The sequence below is a fragment of the Sipha flava genome, unplaced genomic scaffold, assembly GCF_003268045.1.
Source record: "Sipha flava isolate LNK unplaced genomic scaffold, YSA_version1 34_pilon_pilon, whole genome shotgun sequence".
Taxonomy (NCBI): Eukaryota; Metazoa; Arthropoda; class Insecta; order Hemiptera; family Aphididae; genus Sipha; species Sipha flava.
Window position 1 is genome coordinate 61,567 of NW_020273045.1, and position 17,382 is coordinate 78,948.

Sequence of the window (17,382 nt, forward strand, 5' to 3'; positions counted from 1 at the left end):
CGGGTATAATTTAAATTATTACGAAGTTGGCGGCCGTCGTTTTTAATAACGTATTTAAAAGCATTCAATGAAATACCGAAACGTATAAAAGTTTTGGGAAGCGGTCCGTAGCAGAATGCAAATCTACATTAGTACAACAAATTGATTGGAATAAATTCGTTGTTTTCCCGTTTAGTTATTGGTTAACAGCAGTGACCACACACATTACGCATTAATCGATTATTAGTTATAAATGTTCTGCAACGTATCATTAGAAATGTTGAACAACGGCTTCGTATAATCGACATAGTGTTTTTGGTAAACTGTGCGGCTTCCAATTATATTTTCCTCTTAGGTATTGAATGAACGCCGATAATGCAATTTTCAATAATATTTTTAGTTGGTTTAATCAATTCACCCGATTGGACGGAGATGAAATTTTTTTCCCCAAGCTTTAATCTTAGCTAATAATACTTCCAATTCAATTGATTTCTTTGATTCTGACCGTGATAAATTTAAGTTAAGAAATGACAACGTATACAGTAACTGTTGTTTCTTTCTTGAGTTTCGAATTGTTTTTATTAATTTTCTATTATTTGAAAATAAATTTTTAGTATATATTTCTTTGTAAAATTAATTTTCTTATTATATGTTGTGTTTCCTGTCCTTGTAATTATTGTCAATATATTTAACTCGTATTCAAAGAGTTTGGCCTGTAAAATGAATACTATCATCATCCAAAAGCTACGCATTGTGATAGCTATGGTATATGTCTTCATAATTTGCCACTTTTTCTCAGCTGTGAATAGAATTATACATCCATGAGGTGTTTGAAGTCTTGGAAATATGATGCTATTGGGCGTTCTCTAGATTTTTCCCCAAGATCTTTCCTTCAAGTATATTCTTTTAATGATTTATTTGTAATCAAGAGCCTTATTAATTTTCTTTTTCTTTTTAATATATAGTGTCTCATTATTTATATTTTTTTATATTACATCTTGTAATACTTGTTTGTTTGTTTTTTCAATCCATGATGTTTTATTCATTTTTCATCAGACCCAAATTTCCATAGCTTCTAAGCTGTCTCTTTCTGTTTCTTTCATTTTTCTCTTTCTTTATTTTTTAAAAAAAAATAATGAAAAAAAACTATTATACATTGACATTTTGAAACCTAGCGACAATTTTTACAATCTCAATTGCAATAATACTAAGAATCTAAAATATATGATTTTCAGTAGGACATCAGATTATTCGCATAAACTTTATAGTCAAGTATTTTGAATTTTGATGATTATATTTTCTAACTAAGTGAAAGTATAATTAAATATCAACATATTTATCATCTATAGGACAAAAATAAATTTTCGGATTGCTTTGATAACATTTTATTCATTAATTGTCGTGCATTATTAATGTGCATACTAATATTTCCTGCTGATTACATTTTAGCCTCTCGCGTGAACGGTTTAATATTTTTTATTTATTTAATTTAAACACTAGTTTTATATTATCTCTATGATGCTGAGACCGACCGTTCCGAACATACATATATAACTGTAATTATTAATTCAGCTGTCACGGAATATTATTTTACCGGTAATATGTGATTTATTGTTTTTATAAATATACGTATATCTATTGTTGTTTAGTTTTATAGGTATTTAATAATAAAAAAATAAAAAAACACTGTATAAACGTTTCGGCATGGTATTTAAAACAAACATAATTCGGTTTTAAATTTGCGATGGACTGTATTATTTGATTTTATAAAAAAAATGAATAATTAAAAAAAAAAAACGTCGTTTTTCATGAATTATTTATGTTGAAATTAACTAGTAAAACTCGAGAACTCTGATCGATAAATCGCACAATGGTAAATATTTTTATTAACGCTGTCGATTGTTGTGAACCGTTAGACTGTAAACGATTTTTTATAATTCGTTCCACAATCAATAATGTATAACTACAATAGTAATAAAACGTTCCTATTTATAACGCTTGAAATTCATCATAGTTCATTCGATGTTTATACAGCTCCTTTATTGTAAGACATTTAAAATATTTTAATTTGTAGTAAATAATTTAGTTAAATGATTGTAATGCAAAAAATATGATTTTTCATTAATCTTTTCAACAATTATCACCTTCTACGAAATAATAATGTATGATAGGATCTAGAACAATTTTCGTAATATATTATACAACAATTACTGCATTTTTAAATTTTAAAAATATATAATTTTAATATGGGCTTAGAAATAAACTTTGATATAATGTGTTAATGATTATCAATTATATGTAAGTATAGGAGGCACATACTAATTCGGTTTTGAGGTAGATATTATTAGTGATGGTGCAAGTAAAAAGTTGTTTTGATTATTTTTTGAATTATCATAAAAATCTGTTTGTATTTATTAATTAATATAATTATAACATGAATAGAGGAGATAAGTAAACGTAATGTATTACTTACTAAGATAAATTATGAACTAGATCTAAATAGATTTAGAGGCGTTATCGGTTTTACAAAGACATACATTTTCTGAACAAGTACTATTAAAAATATTATATGTATGTGCCGAAGCACATACACATAATATTCGAGTTCCGTCCCAAAAATAAAAATGTGATTTAAAGATATACTAGTTCCGACCCGGGTTTTTTAAATATATATACCAATTTCGTCCCGTGTCAAATCGACTAACTGTGAATCATTTTATTCTAAATTCAATGGAATGTTTTATCATGCCCACCTAAATATTTATCAATTTATAGAAGCTTTGAGATATGTTCAACAAGATTCCTACATCAAACTACGAAGTACTATAAAACGAAGGAAACCTATAAAAAAAAAAGATTTTACTATAGAAAAAATGTATGAATACAGTTCCGGTCAAATATCACGGTTGGAATTCGTAAAACAAATATCCTAAAAATTCAATCCAATTATAAATTTGTAAATATTTATGTTTTTTGACTATTAATAATATGACAGTTTGACTTATAATTATATTTTTTGAATGCATTTTATGATGACCATATTTATACAAATTATTTATTATATATAGTATAAACTGATTTTTTTTTTATTATATATATTATTACGATTAACTTATGAAAATGTAAATAATATGAATATTTATATTTTTTTTAATGCATTTTATAATAAAAATAATTATGCAAATTATTAAGACTAAATTATTGAAATGATTTAGGACGAAATTAGTATATACCTTTTTTTTGACTGGGACGGAATTGGTATATACCTTATTTTTAACAGGGACATAATTGGTATAAAAAAAGGTTCTTGGGACGGAACTCGGATAAAGCCTGTGCTTTAAATACATTTTTTTTTCTAAATTAAACTTAAGACTTTAAAAACAGTGCTGTTGTCATCTAACAATTTTTTAATTAGAATGATTATTATTATTGAAACTATGAAAAAAATTATGGAAAACTTAAATTTTAAAAAGAAATTGGTCAATCTATTTAATATATTAATTGATTTGATACGTGCGATATGTATGATATCCGTTTTTTGTTTTCTACATCTTTATGCTGATACGGTTTAAAATATTTGATTCTTTGCATTTACTCAAAAAGTTATTAGATTTTGTCATTGACAATACATCAACATGTTTGCCGAACATGAATACGAGCCGAAAATCGAATGTGATGTAAATAGTAATGCATATACCAGATTTCAATATAAATGAAGTCACGGGCGAGTAGATTTGCCCGTTTCCAGGAAAATATTTATATATTATATTTCATTTTTTTTTTTTTTTTGGTACGTTCAATTTTAAACTTTATTCAAAAATATATTTTCCTGCTATTGCTTTATCAAATTGATTTCGTTTTGAGCTGTAAGTACAGTGGTTTCTTCAATTTTTTATATTGATAAATCGTTTTTGCTGCTGTTTTATAATATAAGTTCTTTTTTAACGTTGCTATTAGGTTCTTAAAAAAATAAAAAGTAGATTAAAAAAAAATTTAAAGCAAAACACTTTTTATGTAAACTTTATTGTAATATGTTTCTGTCAATAAATAACAAACACACACACACACACACACACATGGTTATAAAAGAGAATCAGTTATCCAAAACTTTCTATTTGATTTTTAAATTACAGGTGAATATTTTCTTTCCAGTAACTTTTAATAATTCGTGGATTTCCAGCTGTGTGAATTATTGCATTAGCTTAATTTTATTATCACCAAGAACATTTCCACTTAATAACTAATTGTTCCTCAACAATTTGAGCTTTTTCAAATTTTAGATCTAATTTTTCTTCAGTAAGAATTATCATCAATCAGGTACGTATTAAGTTTAATAGGTTATTGTCACTTGGGTACTCGTACTCGTATGCCATACAATCAAATGCAATGATCAGTGTACAAGGCTATAAATATTAGTGTGGCTTAAGCCAAAGCCGAGTCAGATGAATACTCAACCTCGTAGCATCTATAATATACTCGATAGTGTACATTATCCCGGCATAACCCATTTGGAATTTTCAAAAGTTGTCTTCACCAGTATTTAGCATGAAATTTGTATGCAATCGTATGATGATTTTCCAGATTTTTACGATCTTGGTTTTACCATTATTGAACAAAAATAATGGGTGGGTCTGAGATGATATGATTTCAGCCCCACCCAAGGTTCAAAATTAAAAACTCGTGGAATTAACTACACCATCATATAGAACGTAATTTGCATGAAATTGTATGCTAATTTTTAACATTTGTTCGTTTACCCTTCGGCGATGATAGCATTAAGTTAAAAAACGCCATCACTTCACAACCAACCCTAGGGAAACTTCAGTGTTATCGATTTTTTTAATGATTTAATAATTTTTAATTTAACAATAAAGTTGAATTAAATATAACTTTTGAAATATTTATAGATACACTAAAAATAAGTGTTTGAAAGTGCTTAACATTAAATTGGTCAGATAGAAGATTATGATATTACAGTACCACACTTAATAGTAGTCAAAACTTTTTTCAAGTTTTTATTTTTGTACAACAACGCTAAAAATAATCATTATGTTCTTAATAGATAAATATACAATAGGATCGGAAATAATTTATTGTTAAAATAAGTTATTTTAGGAAAATATTATACATTTATATAGACTATAACATGCAATAATAATACCAACTACTAATTAATTGCTTTAGAAAATATAACAGAAGCCATACGCAGTGTTGAGCATTATCTGGATAAATTATTTAAATAAATTATCTAGATAAACAATAAATTATCTTCTATCTTATCTATATAATAAACAAAATTAGTTATCTGATGAATTATTTTAGATGAATTCTTGAGTTATCTAACATAATTCATCTAAATAAATAAATATGAGTATATTTATTCAAAAAATTTAACTTAAAAGTTCAAAACTAATAACAATTTTAAATTAATGCAAACTTTATTAATATTATAATAATTAAATACTATTATTTTAAAAGTTGTGTAACTGCGATATATGTTTAATTATATTATTTAAATTGTGCCTATAAGTATTATTTTTAAGAATTTTTTATGTAATTAATAAAGACTATTCAATTTATACTTTTGATTCTTAAGAAAGAGAATTAAATAATACAGATAATGGTTGAATTAACTTTTTAATATTTTAACCATAATTATTACTCCATAATAAGTACTATATAAATTGTAATGAATTGATTTATAAAATTATATTATACAGAAAGTATAGCTATAAAGTAGCTATAAAGAAAGCATTTTTTTTAAACCAAGCATTTATTATTTATTACTTATTTCCCATACATAAATATACATAGTACAAATATTTTTTGTTCATTATTTATATTGGATAGGTACCTATTAATAGGTAAAAGTTAAATTAGTTTTAATTTAATTTAATTTTTTAAGTAAAAATTTATAAAAAAAATAGTGTAAATTAATTAATAAAATAAAAATAAATATTTTTTTTTTATCAATATATATATATATATATATATATACGAGTATATATAGCGTTTTATCTTTTATCGATACATTTTTAAATATCTCTGCACAACACTGCCTATAAGAATTCATAATTTATGTAATGCATGTTCTATAATATTTAGAATAGAAAAAATATTGAAAACAATATAAAAATTAGATTTAAATGAAATAATAAAAATAAGAATTAAATAATACAAATTATATCAGTGCATGTTGCATTTAGTATATTATCATAATGATGAACGGAAAAAATTTAAATTAAATATGTATTTTTACTGTTTTTATGATTATTCACTTGCTTGCTAAGTGGTAATAGCTTATTAAACTTGACACGTACCTGATCGTTGGTGTAGGTGGTATGGTGGCATAAAAGAAAATATTGAAGTACTTATTAAAAAATCTGTGGGCGCCATTGCACCCGAAACCGCAAAGCGACATATGTATATTTACTAAACGGTTGAAAAATCGATTTTCTCCGAGCTTTTAGATAGTAATAATAATCACATGGAAAGTTTTAAGTGCACCTCAATTACATTATAATATTATACGACCCTTTATTTAAGTGGGCTTAGGATTTGGACCGCGAATTATTATAATAACAACGTCGTGAACACAGACACGCTCGTTGTCCAAACAATGATTCATTTAAGCGCCTATGTCTAATGTAATTATATACTATTATTCTAACCGTGCAGTGTGTCGCGATAATAATTATTCCGACTTTAGATTATAGATATTAAATTTGTACATTATAAAAAGAACGCACATAGTAATTACATTACGTTTATAGTAATATTATATTATGCACATTTCAGTTTTGTAAAATCTGGGTGGTCGTATTAACAGCGACGACGGCGGTTACGCGCACTAACTCGAATGGACTAAATATTATAATAGTTTTAATTCAACTGGAAAATGGATTTATATTATTGTTCTTATTGTCATTATCATATTATTATGATAAGTTTTGGTTAATGTTTATCCTTTAGGCAAAAACCGCGTGAGGTGGTGGGGAATCAGGGCTGATATTAACGAGTTGAAAAGTTTAAGATGCAATTAACTAAGTTACTTAACGTGCTTACATTTTTATAAAAGTAACTTCCAACTTAACAAATTCAATTTACACGCAGCTTCTATTCAGTCAATTGATTTTGTTGTCAAATTAAGTAAATTTTTTTTCCTTAATTAATTTTTTCATAGATTTATTTGATATATTAAAATATTATTTTCGTGCAAATTATTGTTTTCAATCAGAATAGATAATCGAAATACCACAACGATCGAACTAATGTTGAATTCCTGGATTTCAATGTAACGTATCAGTAATTATATTAGCCTTATCTGCCTATGTTACGTATATAGGTTTTCATACGATATGGCAATTTATTACTACTCCAGAAGTTCCGAAACTTTTTATGGTATGATCCATTTTAGATTTTTTTTTTAAATTTTGGCTACCTATAATGATTAATAACATATCTTTTTTTATGCTCTTTTGCATTTATTGTGTAACTAAATAAGGACATCACCGAAAAGTAATAAATTTGTAATAAATAAATACAGATTATTTATTTATAATACATTTTTTATTTGTAATAAAGAAAAACATTTTGTGGTCGTATATTCATATTGACATATCCTTTATTATTACCTATTATTATTATTAAATTAATATTTAATAATTTATTATTATTTAATTGTTTATTATTTTTTTCATTTTCCTTTCTTTGATTATATTTTATAATAATACCAAAATATTTAAAAAATAAATAATTAAAATATATATATAAACATTTTAAAATATTATGTGATACATAATTACACATAATTGTATAGAAAAAAAAACATATTTTAAGTGTGAAACGTAATATTTATCTGATAGAATGATGACGGTACGGATTAGTTTTATATAAATATCATACTTAATATTATTTATATTAGTTAAAAAAATATTAATACATTTTGAACTTTGTTTAGTTAATTTTTTAATTTAATTATATTTTTTACAAGTCAAGAAAAAAAAAACTTTTAAAATAGAAAATTTGCGTGACGTATAATACAAGTATATTTACTGAATCCAGAAAAAGTCGGCCACGCGATCAATGATGTACGGAGTTTTAAAATATTCACGATCAAGGTGAACGCCGATAATATAGCTATAATAATATATACGTATAATTACCGCCACATTGTTTACTGTTGATCAACGAACGAGTATATTTTATGGCATGAGACGGAATAATAATTATTAAGTGCATTAACGAGTTTTTATATAAAAGAAGTTAAAAAAATAAAATTATTCATAAACTATTCGTATAATGGAAAGCTATGGTGAAATTGCTGACTGTGTTCAGATGCGTTGTTTTGATGAAATACATTTTTCTATAATTTTTTATTTACGAATAATAAAGCCCTAAATAGTGCTCGTGGAATACATATTTAATTTAATTTTATATATTAAGTGATAAGTATTATTAATAATATTATTTATGTTACCATGTTAATATTAATCGCTAATAATATGCAATCGTATTAGTTATTTAAAGAAATTAGACAGGAAAATTAAAATAAAGCAAATTATTGCAAACTTAGCATTTAAAATATTATAATAATAATAATATTTATCAATATTTAATTTCTCAAAGATAACGAAAAAAAAAAAAAACTTATAGCTATTTATTATATGATTTGTTTACTAATTTATATATTTTATATTTTACCGTGTCGAGCGTGTGTACCTATTGATAACAGGAATAATAATTACAATTAATAATAACGATTAGCATAAATAATTAGTTTATGATTGATTCAAATAATTGTTTAATAACGAATAATAATAATAATAATAATACTATATAAGCAGCAGTGCAATGGATGTCGAACGGCTGGTGTAAAACCGATATTGCCTGCACAGTTAATAACATGTTATACTTTATGTGAGATACGATCGTATCTTAATGTTATCAAAACATTTGTTCATAAACGAGTCGGTCCTGGGAATCTCTAGGAATACACCGGTAGCCGACGCTGAAAACTACCGTATTTGACAACAGTACTTCTTTCGGCTCCGATACGATTACCGTAGTACGATTTACTATATACTATATTTTAATAGGTTCTATTAAATCGAAAAATGTAATTAAAACGTTATTTACCGATAAGCATCGAACTAAACAATACCATGGAACATCATTTGAAATATCATTCACTAAACTTTCAAAAAAGTTTTTAAATTGGCGATGTACAATTATATATATAATAATATGACCTATGACTTTTTTTTTTTTTTTACATTTTTGCTCTTTCATATTTATTAAGATACTTGGTGGCTCGCAAGTCTCTTTTCGCTGGCTACCCCTGCTATATAGTTATGTGCATGAGTTCATACGCATTCACGATATCGTTGTACACCTAACCTAACCAACTGTAGCGAGGAACACGCTTACCGACTAAATCGAGTGAAATATTCCGGTTGTGGGACCGAGGAGAGAATGCGTTCATTAACTTTCTATGAATATTATTAATTTTTACGTACAACATCGAATTAAAATCGTATGAATAATCTGCGATTACGAACCGACCGTTTATAGCGCACTATAGTGTTTCCAGAAACTGCGTCTGTATCCTGCTGCCGATGATAAATATTTCACTTTTATGGTGAAATGTTTTTTTATTTTTCTCGAAAACGTTATTATAATGTATGACGTACCGCACGACTGCAGGTCATCTTCTGTCCACGGGCGACACTTCACGAAAACCTGTTGAAACAGCACGCATACACACGTGCGCACGCACGCGTTGTAACGCATAGTGCATGTCCGTTGTAACTATTGGCGTTCAATAGGTTTTAATAACGTGGTTCAATAGTAAAATATTACTTTTACGTTTAAAGAAAAAGTTGAAAAAAAAAAAACGAAAGTCTAGTGTTTGTAATGATTTCCGTGCATTCTTTAAACATTACATACAAAGGAAAAATTGTTCACGTATACCACTTTGCGACTGAACGTACACAACAATAACATGATGCGACGAGTATTTAATTAATATTATGGTGAATTAATACGGTGCGCTCCAAAACGAATAAAATATATAGTGTTGTTTAGATTCAGAACTGCTATATCACATATAGAATCACGAACTATCGGAATAAAAGATTTTTCAACTATAAAATATAGGTACCGGTAAAACGTTACTCGAGCATGATAAACGATGTATTATGCACTGTTGAATTGTAAAGATTACCTACTTTTTATTTTCTAAAATATTTATGTATCTACCGTGTTTGCGTTTAGTACAATATTAAAAACGTACACAGAAAAAATGTGTACATTCGTTCGAAATAATGTTGTAATGATACAAACGATCTTTCCTTTTTTTTTTTTTTTTTATCTGAACCGACCCGTGATTTGTTAAAGAATTAAGAATTTACGTGGTTTTCGAACAAAATTATAATATTTTATTAATAACTAATTTTTCGTAACATGTAATATGTTGATACATTTTAATTTTAATAAATAAAAATTAAAAAAAATAATATTTCATTACTATAGACAAATTACCGAATAACACGTCCTCATACTGTTCGTATCGTAATAATAATAAACACAATAATATTCATTGAAAACTGACGTCAGAGACTTTAACGTGAGTGCATTCTGTAATATGATACTGCACCTCGGTGTGTGTGCCCGTCGTACATGGTTTGTCGTCCTTGCGTCCACATTTCAATGGCTTTTGTAGTGGCAAAAGCTTAAGATTTGTTGTAAACGCGTTTAGTTTAACATGTATGTTTATTATGCAACACGTATGTTATCTACATTATAATATTACTGTCTAAATATTTTAAAACTTATAATATTATATTCTTGTATCGTTGATAGCATAATTACAACTTTACATCGGTATTTTGCGTTAATGTAAAATTATGATAGTGGACTGTATTTTAAATAATAATTTCATTTTGTAATAATAAACATTTATTAGATTAATTTTAGGGTTGGAGTTACATAAATTGTTTTAGCAACGTACGACGTTTGATTTCCCACCAGAACTCGCTTAACATTTGATATTTTGTAGTCCCGTTACAATAATCTTCATCGCGATATCATAATATAATATTATCTACCCATACGATGATATTAAACAATCGGATTATTACGTAATGTACAAAACGTTAAACATGTTCTATGTATTGTTATTATTACAATGTTACATATATATTATATTACAGAAATCAAAAAAAAAAAAAAAAATCTACATTATCTACTTATTTAATATTTCAAATACAATAATTTAATTAAATATAACGTCATTAATATTAAAAAATATTTGGTACGATTCGACAGTATCTACATATTTTTTATTATAAAATTCGAGCTTGATCTATCATTAGTAACTAAAAGTATGACAAACTCATACTATCAAATTTTAAATTAGTCACAACTACTTAAATATAACAAGTTGTAATGGTATCGATTGACTGGGGAAATGAATAAGAAAATGAAATACTTGTTTGAATGTTGCACGGTGTTTAATAAAGCAATTTAGTTTAGTCAAAATAGTTAAGGTGTTAAAAAAATGTACGAAAACTTAACGAATTATATTGTTTTAAACGCGTAATATTGAGTTCTAACTTACAACATTATAACAGAAATCGATGTCATTTTTACAAAAATATTTTAATGATTTAAAAATGAGCGGTGTTGAACTGACGCCAAAAATAATTGATTAACTCGTATTCTATATATATATATTACTGATCCTCAATTTTAATGAAAAAATGTATTAATTCTTTCATAATATCATTATTTTTTTAATACGTATATATATATATATATATATATCAGCGAGCTATTGTTGTTTGGAAAATTTTTTTTTGCCAACAACGAATTTATTTATAGTAAATTGTGATGGTTCCTTCTCTCTCGAGACAGAATAATATTGTTAAAAATACTTAAATTTTTCTCCTGTATTATGTGATTGCTATAAATCCCATCCAATAATCTAAGATAATTATATCATCAGTAAATTCAACTTCTGTATTCAGTCAACTACCGATAATCTGCCGATAATCGTAATTTCACATTAAAAAACGCAAAAGGTTCTTCGTCTCCTGAATCATTTAATTTGAAACACGGATAAACTTTGGGCTGGAACAATTATTGTGAAAATTGTTTTTAATTCATAACTGTACATCATGGATAATTAAATAATTTTAATTTTTAGGCAATCATGGAAATTATCCCATAATTCGATGGTGGACATACACGTTTGGTAGATTCGAATTCAAATACAGTAGTAGTAAAAATGCTATTGAAAAATCCGTCAATAAAATACAAACTATGCGTTTCAAGGTTAGTACAAGTATGTACGACATATATTTTGTTCCATTAGCATTTACCACTGACAAGATGATTTGATATCAACAATAATGTTAGAACGGGAATAACTTAAGCAATAACACCATTGGCGCATCGTATTGACTATAGATTTCTAAAATATGCACGTCTAGCTTCTCCTATTATTTTGAATAATACGGAATGCAATTTCTTAATTTTTATTTCGAACGCATAAAAGTGACGTCCCGCAGAAACGCGGAATTGGAAAGAATAATCCAATCCAATAATACGCCTGGATCGGTTTTTCTTTGTACAAGAAGGTTAGACTCGGCTCATGTCTAGGGTGGCATTTAACATTTTTATACTATAGATAATTTTTTCAAATAAAAGACAATAAATCGCCTTGTTTTATTTAAGCCAGTAGTGGTTTACTTGTCTACAATCAGTGTTGGGAATTGATAATGCAAAATTTATCTAGATATAGATGAAAGATAATATGTCCAAATTCATCTAGAAAAATATAATGGATAAAAAAAATTAAAATAACTAGATAAAGACAAAAGATAATTTAATTTTTATCTAGATAAAAAAAAAAGATATTTTCAAAAAAATGTTTTTTTTGGTCAATATTTCATATTCTCATATTCTAATAATATCTATGAAGACTCAATTATAATCATTATTGTCAACAGTTACCTAGGTGTTTAATGTTTATTGTAGTAATGTAGTGTACCATTAAATAGTATTTATATATAATGTACAATATTTAATGATAGTTAATCACTAAAATGTTACACAAAAAAAAAAAAAAAATTGCTTTGTACGTATCAGGATGAATACAGAATAAATAAAAAATTATTTTAAGTTAACAATATTGTTTTCCATATAATATTAATTTGATGATTTTCATTATTCTATAAGTAATTACGATTTTACGGGTTCCAAGAGTGAAGTAATAACTATTCAGTGTATGAGTGACATGTGTATATTAAAATCAAATACCTACTATATTTGGAACTTCCGTGGAAAAATAAGAAATTAAGTTTAAAAATACCAAAAATATTTTCACGACATGAAAATACAAACAAAATATCATACCAAGAAATAATAATTAATCATTAATAATACATGAATTATGATTATGAATACAAAATCTATGTGTATAAAAGAAAGTCAAGTTAGTTACAGAATTTATAATTCAAGAATGGCTGGATCGATTTTGATGATCTCTGATTTGTTGGATTCGTCTCCGTGCAAGAATAAAAATAACTCTAATCTTGGCAAGAATACAGACAATTATCTAGATAAGTAAAAATTTTATCTTAGATAAGTAATTAGATAACTTAGCATTATTTATCTAGATAAGATAAAAGATGACAAAAAATATATCTAGATAATTTATCTAGTTAAGCCCCAACACTGTCTATAATTGAATCGATCTAATCAATAATTGATTAACTGTATACAAATAATTGTAATTAACTCAGAATTAAGTATATTTTTTAGTATTACTCGTGTAAACAAAAATATTTGATGTAGCGTTTACATGTGAGGGGCAGCAAAACTTAAGTTTATCAAGGTGCGACTAAACATTTGAACCAGGTCTGAAGAAGGTTTAACAAGTGGCATTAAAAAATTATTCGAAAAGTGCAGATGATAAAAGAAAGTTCGTTATCGACCCGTGATGCGCAGGTCCTCGGACGGCCGCGTGTACGGTACTACATGATTAATTACGTCGCGAGAAACTCTAATGAAACAAATAAAGAAAAAGAGAGAAAAGTAAAGAAACAATAACGAGCTATATGAATAGTGCACGCGCAATAATGATGTTATGCGTTGACAGACTTTGCATCGTTTCGGCCGCAAACACAAGGCTCAATGCGGGTTGCCGAAAAATTTGCGTCGCCGAAAACGTATTCGGATCCGAAACTCGGCGATGCGATGAAACGGAGTTAAATGCGCGCACATAATCATCATCATACACGGTTTGACGGGCCACCAAAGTCACAAACTCATCCCATTATTTCGTCTATTGTACGGTATCTGGACGGCACATTTTTGAAGTACTTTTCCGGACCACCGCGACAGAGTCCCTCCGTCTTGTTCCGTCTTTTACGTCTCTCGTTTCCACAGCCACTACTCGTCCGACGACGATACGGTCATCGGCCCTCCGTGCACGTGCCGACCATTCGAGTATTTCTCTTCTCGTGCAGCTCTTGCGGTTCGTTATTATCGGTCGGATCGTAAATGCGATGCACTCGGACGAAGTTGCAGCGCTCGTATACGGTGCCGGAAGCGAGAATCCGTGCACGTGTTATCGATGTCATTCCGCATCCTGGAAATTATGCGCGTTTTCACCGACCACGACGACGACAGATTTCCAATAAAAAAAAAAAAAAAAAAATAAAAAACCGACGCGTTGACAACGTTATTATTACGGCGGCGACCGAAACCGTGTGTGTACCGTACCATTATTATTATTATTATTATTATTATTATACCTCGCGATCGTATCGTCTGCGCACGGCGAAAGGAATATAATAATAATAATATCCGTACGTTGTTGTTGCGTATCGTATAAATCTCTCTGCCGCTGCCGTGAGATTATTCCGATAGTAATTGATTGGTCCGGGTGGGAGTGAAGAGAAAATAATGGAAAAACAAATCCTTGACGACAACCGTGGTGATGATGATGGTCGATGATGGTGAACGCGGTCGAGGCGCAGACGACAGCTTCCACTGCTGACCGCTGTCGGCCGGAGAAGCGCGTGTTCTTCTTTTGTTTTCGGATTCGTTGTTTGCATTGCGACGACGGCCGCAACAGCAACGGAAGAGACGACGACGAACACGATATGATAATAGTAACGATATTATTTTAATAATACGCTGGCGGCTAGGCTACGAAAACCGACTCTCCGTCCCCTCCGCCAGCGAACGAGCCGTGGTAGTGGTAGCCGTCCGGTAACCGCACGGGAAACGCGCCGGTAACGTGCCAGTCTGCCGACGAATACGCGTCCGCACAAGTGTGCCGACCTGGACCCGACGGGCGCGACGAGAAATATGACGTGCAGCGGTCGCCGCAACGTTTACATTGTATTTCATTAGATATCCCGTGCGCACCACGGTTGTTTTTTTTTTTTTTTTTTGTGTTTTTCGATTTGATTTTTTGTTTTCCTCGTCTCCGGACATCGGCGGCGCACGTTGCGCTTTCCATTTTGGATCGACTACCTACGTGTTTTTTCCAGCACCCGCGTGAGTAAAAAAAAAAAAAATAAAATAAATATTCATTTTCGTATCGTGCCGATAGGACGAGTGAGGTTTTGTCGCGTTTTCGTCGTCTCTTGGAATTGTGTTATTTTTTTGAATAACGGAACCCCGCGGTGGCGCCGAAAAGTACGACGGTCAAAAATAATATGGAGGACCACCCTAAAATCGTAGACGGAAACCGCCAGGTCTTATCCCAACGGGCAGTATGACCCAAATTGGGTAGTAGGAAAAATCAGTAGCGGAGTTGACTTTATGAATAAGGGCACCTTCCAAAAATATATAATTTTTCTTATAGAATGATTGAATTTCTACTGAGTATTTGAAATTTGTGTAATTTATAAACCCAACCTAGTACCTAATAAGTAATAATTATGTAAGTTTACAATCTTTGCTGCTCCGATGATTGATTGATCTATAAAATTTAATTTAAATAGTGGTAACGTATAACGGAAAAAATCCGTATTTTTTTTTAATATTTTATCACGCGTTGGTCAAAATTCTAAAATATCAATGTACAATTTATTTGGGAAGGGGGTAAGTATTATAATCCAAATAAATTTCATAAAACAAACTTTTCAGTGTGTTTAGGCAATAGGTAAAAATCCTTAGAACAAGTCCTGGAAACATGGCACGGGGGTTTTCGCCCCACGCACTGTAATGCTCTGCGGTATCCTCTGCTATTCGTTTAAGAAAATCGAGTGTAAACAATGCACGTACGTGTATTATAATTACTGTTATTTACGTTTTGCCCTTACACCTTCGTTCTGATGAAAACTAGGGGTGTGCTGTTATCGTTAAAAAACGTGTTAGAGGTGCATCGTCCTTATCCTACACATTATCCTTTACCGCCAAATCGATCATCATCCATGTGCTGGTATTATGATAGGGGAAGACACGACGAAATTCCACATGTTTAGTTTACCGCACGAGCTGCAGCTTGCAGCGATATAATATATTTCTCTCACCGTTGAAAGTTTGTTAAAGACCTACAATCCGTTTTGTCCCTTCGTTACCTTCGCCGAGAATGTTGAATTCGGGCGAAACGCCAAGTGACCGCGTCCAACTCGAATTTAATAGCTTTTTCGTTCCAGCTTTGGCCTGGGCTTTAGCTAGTACATGTTACGACCGACTCCGTTCGGTTTTTATGGTACGATTAGTCGTTATAGTATCGTTATAATGCGAACCCGAGTGGAAATTACACTCAGAAATATATGAATCGCTAAATGTAGAAAGGACACATGTCCAAGTTTTACATTTTTTCAGGAAACACAAAAAACTTAAAATATTTGAAAAAAATTGAATTACAAATTGTATGTTATAGAATAATATAGTTAAAGACATGGTATACATATTTCTACAATCACTTAAAGAAATATAATCTAACTGTAGGTATCTGAAGGACTTTAAGGTTGTGGACATGTGCCGTTTATGCTTCAAATTACCATTTATATTTCGAAAATAACCGTTTTCTTATAAGTAGCTTTAATATGCATAAAAGTTAAATTGACATGATTAAATAATATACAGTAGATTATATACTAATATTGAGTCAAAAATATTTGATATATTTTTAATAATTAGAAATTTAATTATATAAATATCTTATGTTCTATTTTGCCTTGCTTGAGGTTAGTAACAGTCTTAGTTTGTAACAAAAATATATAATTCCAAAATGATTGCAATGCTGGCTCTGGAATATATTTCGCTAGTTGCTTCAAATCTTTCATTTTGCTTTCAAGAATTGGTAAGCTTGAAGTATAAACTAGTGTTTTTGGGAGTTGTATGGGCATTGCATTGTTTTTTCTCAATTTGAAA

At 28.9% G+C, this 17,382-nt stretch overlaps 1 protein-coding gene across 1 annotated transcript in view; it reads left to right on the top strand.

The window, feature by feature from the left end:
- Positions 1-15,307: 15,307 nt before the first annotated feature.
- The window catches only part of LOC112687476 (cadherin-89D), a 79,645-nt gene continuing 77,570 nt past the window's right edge, over positions 15,308-17,382 (top strand). Inside the window, exon 1 of the mRNA XM_025560198.1 lies at positions 15,308-15,552. The gene's annotated coding sequence lies outside the window, so the exon portion shown is untranslated. The remainder of the gene's footprint in view (positions 15,553-17,382) is intronic.